Raw genomic sequence first — 7,479 nt, 5'->3', positions numbered from 1 at the left:
CTTGGCGTTCCGAGCTGCTGCCCCAGTACCTCAAACTTTTCACACTCTAGAAGGATGTGCTTGACGCTCTGTTGTGTTTGGCATTCGTCACATTGTGGCGGATCTCTTCCTTTTAACAGATGCTCATGCGTTAGCCTGCTATGCCCTATTAGCAGCCGAGCAAGAATGCTCAATTGGAAGCTGTTGAGATTGTTACTATTAGGCGATTGGTGAAAAACCCCCTTGATTTCCCACAACTTGTTATTTTCCATAAGGAGATCCCAATTTAGTTGATCCAATTTTTTGTATAGAGTTTTACATGTATTTTATCATCTTCCTTACTAAATAGAACGCTCAGTTTGATTGACTATTCCTTTCTGCTTGCCAGGTAGTCGGCTCTTTCGTTACCGGGAATTCCTCTATGAGAGGGAACCCATAGATAATTTATTCTTACTTCCCTCCTCTCCAGTGTTGCATGTAGCTCTCTGATAGCTATAACTAGAGGGTGGTCTGTGTCCTACCATAGTAAAACACATTGTTTTGGCAAAATTAGTTTTTTTTATTCAACATAATTCCCTTCAAGGGTGATGCACTGATTATAGTGCCCTCCAATTTTTCGATACCATTTTTGTTGTACGATCTATCCTGTGCTTCAAAATAGGCCTCAGTTTCGGCGATCACCTCTTCATTCGACAAAAATTTCTTCACAGCGAGCATTCTTTTGAGATCTGAGAACAGAAAATAGTCGCTGGGGGCCAGATCTGGAGAATACGGTGGATGAGGAACCAATTCTAAGCCCAACTCATTGATTTTTGCCATCGTTTTCACTGACTTGTGACACGGTGCATTGTCTTGGTGAAGCAGCACTTTCTTTTTCTTCAAATGCGGCCGTTTTCGTCAATTTCGTCCTTGAAACTGTCCAATAACGCTATGTAATAGTCGCTGTTGATGGTCCTTGCTTTTTCAAGGTAGTCAATGAACATAATTCCATGCGCATCCCAATATACAGACGCCATAACCGACTATTGCGTTTTCCCACGCTTTGGAGCGGGTTCGTCGTGTGCAGTCCACTCGGATGACTACCGATTGGACTTGGGCCCCGGAATGAAATTATGGATCCATGTTTCATCCATTGTCACATATCGACGCAAAAACTCGGGTTTATTATGCTTGATCATGTTCAAGCACTGCTCCGAATCATCAACTCGTCGTTGTTTTTGGTCAAAAGTGAGCTCGCGCGGCAACCACTTTGCACAGAGCTTTCTCATATCCAAATATTCGTGAATGATATGATGTACACGTTCAGTTGATATCTTTAGAGTGTCTGCTATTTCATTCAATTTCAGTTTACGGTCATTCTGCGTTCGCCGTCTTCGGTGCTCATTTCACCACGTCTAAACTTAGCATACCAATCCTTGATGGTTGATTTTCCTGGAGCAGGGTCCGGAAACTCGTCATCAAGCCAAGTTCTTGCTTCTACTGTATTTTTTCTAAATTCCTTTTTATCCATTCTTTTCACAATAACAAAAGCTGCTTCACTCAAAATGCTATAATTCACAAACTTTTGAGGGTCAGGGCTAATTAAAAATGTGTGTGTCAGGCCCACATTGGTCCTGCTTCTATATTGCTGCAAGTATGCAATTGATTTTATAAATATAAATTCTACTAAGCATATTTTAACAAAAACGTTACAAATTATTTTTAACGCTTAAAAAAACACCCATGTCTAGAGAGGAGTACGAACCTGTGGCGTTCACAGGCAAAAGTAATGTTTTTACTTATTTTTAATACGATTTAATATAATTAGGATAAATTACGATCGATAGTAAACTACATAAAGTTTGACTATGTATCAGAATTATGGTTTTCCAGACTTTTTGGGATCGGCCTGCTACGTTACCCCGAGGGAATTCGAGTAAATTGGACTTTGAGGGATTATTTAATTGCCTCTACCCAAATTTTCTTAATACGTCAGATAGGCGGGCTGCATAAAGGAGCCTCTCTTATACCTTTACTTCATCGACTAATATTTCCTTAATACAGTCATTTTAGATCGATCAATTTTCCTATGGTACACGAAAACGGGAGTCCGCGTATAGTTTCGAGTTTAATACCGGGTAGCGAATAGAAAACTTTCCAAGACGCTTTAAAAACTTCCCGACGGAAGCCCTCAAGTTTAGTACCTCTAGGCTTGCTTTAAGCTACTGGAATTAATGGACAATATTTATGTAATTACTAATTTAATAAAAAAACTTCATTATAAAAAATGTTTTTTAATAACTACATAAAACGATGCAATGATTATTGATAGAAACTTTCATAAAGTAATTTATCTAAATAAGAGGAAATAATATGAAAATTAAATAAATTATATTCATTCTGTAGTTTCTGTATTTTTTTTGTTGCTGTCATTTCTGTTCAAGTAATCTCAGTATAATAAAAATTATAGCGTTTATAAAGAATTTTACGGTGAATCGAAGAGTGGTATAATAGTTTTTATACAACTTTTAATCATTAAGTCATAGAAAGAAAACTATTTTCAACAAATGAGTGGATTTCAGTATATCTCGAATATCTTAAAAACTAAAAATTCTTAAGCAATTTAATGTGGATTTTCGTTTCTTTTACCCGAAAATATATGTATTTTGAAAGTTTAGTTTTTATCTGAGAGGTGAAAAAAATTTGCACTTTTTCCATATATATATAGTCATGAAAATTTGTGAATTTTGGCCATTTTCAATGTTTTAATTGTCATTTCCGTTCGAATAATCACAGGTTAATTAAAATTACAGGGTTTATAAAGAATTTTACGGTGAATCGAAGAGTGGTATAATAGTTTTTATACAACTTTTAATTATCAAGTCATAGAAAGAAAACTATTTTCAACAAATGAGTGGATTTCAGTATATCTCGAATATCTTAAAAACTAAAAATTCTTAAGCAATTTAATGTGGATTTTCGTTTCTTTTACCCGAAAATATATGTATTTTGAAAGTTTAATTTTTATCTGAGAGGTGAAAAAAATTTGCACTTTTTCCATATATATATATAGTCATGAAAATTTGTGAATTTTGGCCATTTTCAATGTTTTAATTGTCATTTCCGTTCGAATAATCACAGGTTAATTAAAATTACAGGGTTTATAAAGAATTTTACGGGGAATCGAAGAGTGGTATAATAGTTTTTATACAACTTTTAATTATTAAGTCATAGAAAGAAAACTATTTTCAACAAATGAGTGGATTTCAGTATATCTCGAATATCTTAAAAATTAATAATTCTTAAGCAATTTAATGTGGATTTTCGTTTCACACACAATCACAATTTAATTAAAATTACAGGGTTTATAAAGAATTTTACGGGGAATCGAAGAGTGGTATAATAGTTTTTATACAACTTTTAATCATTAAGTCATAGAAAGAAAACTATTTTCAACAAATGAGTGGATTTCAGTATATCTCGAATATCTTAAAAACTAAAAATTCTTAAGCAATTTAATGTAGATTTTCGTTTATTTTACCCGAAAATATATGTATTTTGAAAGTTTAATTTTTATCTGAGAGGTGAAAAAAATGTGCACTTTTTCCATATATATATATAGTCATGAAAATTTGTGAATTTTGGCCATTTTCAATGTTTTAATTGTCATTTCCGTTCGAATAATCACAGGTTAATTAAAATTACAGGGTTTATAAAGAATTTTACGGGGAATCGAAGAGTGGTATAATAGTTTTTATACAACTTTTAATTATTAAGTCATAGAAAGAAAACTATTTTCAACAAATGAGTGGATTTCAGTATATCTCGAATATCTTAAAAATTAATAATTCTTAAGCAATTTAATGTGGATTTTCGTTTCACACACAATCACAATTTAATTAAAATTACAGGGTTTATAAAGAATTTTACGGGGAATCGAAGAGTGGTATAATAGTTTTTATACAACTTTTAATCATTAAGTCATAGAAAGAAAACTATTTTCAACAAATGAGTGGATTTCAGTATATCTCGAATATCTTAAAAACTAAAAATTCTTAAGCAATTTAATGTAGATTTTCGTTTATTTTACCCGAAAATATATGTATTTTGAAAGTTTAATTTTTATCTGAGAGGTGAAAAAAATTTGCACTTTTTCCATATATATATATAGTCATGAAAATTTGTGAATTTTGGCCATTTTCAATGTTTTAATTGTCATTTCCGTTCGAATAATCACAGGTTAATTAAAATTACAGGGTTTATAAAGAATTTTACGGTGAATCGAAGAGTGGTATAATAGTTTTTAAACAACTTTTAATTATTAAGTCATAGAAAGAAAACTATTTTCAACAAATGAGTGGATTTCAGTATATCTCGAATATCTTAAAAACTAAAAAGTCTTAAGCAATTTAATGTGGATTTTCGTTTCTTTTACCCGAAAATATATGTATTTTGAAAGTTTAATTTTTATCTGAGAGGTGAAAAAATATACACTTTTTCCATATATATAGTCATGAAAAATTGTGATTTTTGGCTATTTTCAATGTTTTAATTGTCATTTCCGTTCGAATAATCACAAGTTAATTAAAATTACAGGGTTTATAAAGAATTTTATGGTGAATCGAAGAGTGGTATAATAGTTTTTAAACAACTTTTAATTATTAAGTCATAGAAAGAAAACTATTTTCAACAAATGAGTGGATTTCAGTATATCTCGAATATCTTAAAAACTAAAAATTCTTAAGCAATTTAATGTGGATTTTCGTTTCTTTTACCCGAAAATATATGTATTTTGAAAGTTTAGTTTTTATCTGAGAGGTGAAAAAAATTTGCACTTTTTCCATATATATATAGTCATGAAAATTTGTGAATTTTGGCCATTTTCAATGTTTTAATTGTCATTTCCGTTCGAATAATCACAGGTTAATTAAAATTACAGGGTTTATAAAGAATTTTACGGTGAATCGAAGAGGGGTATAATAGTTTTTATACAACTTTTAATTATTAAGTCATAGAAAGAAAACTATTTTCAACAAATGAGTGGATTTCAGTATATCTCGAATATCTTGAAAACTAAAAATTCTTAAGCAATTTAATGTGGATTTTCGTTTCTTTTACCCGAAAATATATGTATTTTGAAAGTTTAATTTTTATCTGAGAGGTGAAAAAAATGTGCACTTTTTCCATATATATAGTCATGAAAATTTGTGATTTTTGGCCATTTTCAATGTTTTAATTGTCATTTCCGTTCGAATAATCACAGGTTAATTAAAATTACAGGGTTTATAAAGAATTTTACGGTGAATCGAATAATGGTATAATAGTTTTTATACAACTTTTAATTATTAAGTCATAGAAAGAAAACTATTTTCAATAAATGAGTGGATTTCAGTATATCTTGAATATCTTAAAAACTAAAAATTCTTAAGCAATTTAATGTGGATTTTCGTTTCTTTTACCCGAAAATATATGTATTTTGAAAGTTTAATTTTTATCTGAGAGGTGAAAAAAATTTACAGTTTTTCCATATATATAGTCATGAAAATTTGTGATTTTTGGCCATTTTCAATGTTTTAATTGTCATTTCCGTTCGAATAATCACAGGTTAATTAAAATTACAGGGTTTATAAAGAATTTTACGGTGAATCGAATAATGGTATAATAGTTTTTATACAACTTTTAATTATTAAGTCATAGAAAGAAAACTATTTTCAACAAATGAGTGGATTTCAGTATATCTCGAATATCTTAAAAATTAATAATTCTTAAGCAATTTAATGTGGATTTTCGTTTCACACACAATCACAATTTAATTAAAATTACAGGGTTTATAAAGAATTTTACGGGGAATCGAAGAGTGGTATAATAGTTTTTATACAACTTTTAATCATTAAGTCATAGAAAGAAAACTATTTTCAACAAATGAGTGGATTTCAGTATATCTCGAATATCTTAAAAACTAAAAATTCTTAAGCAATTTAATGTAGATTTTCGTTTATTTTACCCGAAAATATATGTATTTTGAAAGTTTAATTTTTATCTGAGAGGTGAAAAAAATTTGCACTTTTTCCATATATATATATAGTCATGAAAATTTGTGAATTTTGGCCATTTTCAATGTTTTAATTGTCATTTCCGTTCGAATAATCACAGGTTAATTAAAATTACAGGGTTTATAAAGAATTTTACGGGGAATCGAAGAGTGGTATAATAGTTTTTATACAACTTTTAATTATTAAGTCATAGAAAGAAAACTATTTTCAACAAATGAGTGGATTTCAGTATATCTCGAATATCTTAAAAATTAATAATTCTTAAGCAATTTAATGTGGATTTTCGTTTCACACACAATCACAATTTAATTAAAATTACAGGGTTTATAAAGAATTTTACGGGGAATCGAAGAGTGGTATAATAGTTTTTATACAACTTTTAATCATTAAGTCATAGAAAGAAAACTATTTTCAACAAATGAGTGGATTTCAGTATATCTCGAATATCTTAAAAACTAAAAATTCTTAAGCAATTTAATGTAGATTTTCGTTTATTTTACCCGAAAATATATGTATTTTGAAAGTTTAATTTTTATCTGAGAGGTGAAAAAAATTTGCACTTTTTCCATATATATATATAGTCATGAAAATTTGTGAATTTTGGCCATTTTCAATGTTTTAATTGTCATTTCCGTTCGAATAATCACAGGTTAATTAAAATTACAGGGTTTATAAAGAATTTTACGGTGAATCGAAGAGTGGTATAATAGTTTTTAAACAACTTTTAATTATTAAGTCATAGAAAGAAAACTATTTTCAACAAATGAGTGGATTTCAGTATATCTCGAATATCTTAAAAACTAAAAAGTCTTAAGCAATTTAATGTGGATTTTCGTTTCTTTTACCCGAAAATATATGTATTTTGAAAGTTTAATTTTTATCTGAGAGGTGAAAAAAATATACACTTTTTCCATATATATAGTCATGAAAAATTGTGATTTTTGGCTATTTTCAATGTTTTAATTGTCATTTCCGTTCGAATAATCACAAGTTAATTAAAATTACAGGGTTTATAAAGAATTTTATGGTGAATCGAAGAGTGGTATAATAGTTTTTAAACAACTTTTAATTATTAAGTCATAGAAAGAAAACTATTTTCAACAAATGAGTGGATTTCAGTATATCTCGAATATCTTAAAAACTAAAAATTCTTAAGCAATTTAATGTGGATTTTCGTTTCTTTTACCCGAAAATATATGTATTTTGAAAGTTTAGTTTTTATCTGAGAGGTGAAAAAAATTTGCACTTTTTCCATATATATATAGTCATGAAAATTTGTGAATTTTGGCCATTTTCAATGTTTTAATTGTCATTTCCGTTCGAATAATCACAGGTTAATTAAAATTACAGGGTTTATAAAGAATTTTACGGTGAATCGAAGAGGGGTATAATAGTTTTTATACAACTTTTAATTATTAAGTCATAGAAAGAAAACTATTTTCAACAAATGAGTGGATTTCAGTATATC

The sequence above is a fragment of the Rhynchophorus ferrugineus genome, unplaced genomic scaffold (assembly GCF_030347505.1).
Source record: "Rhynchophorus ferrugineus isolate W39M unplaced genomic scaffold, kcgeb_rfMv2 rfM5, whole genome shotgun sequence".
NCBI lineage: Eukaryota > Metazoa > Arthropoda > Insecta > Coleoptera > Curculionidae > Rhynchophorus > Rhynchophorus ferrugineus.
The sequence above is the reverse complement of the archived record's forward strand: the minus strand, read 5'-3'. Positions refer to the sequence as shown.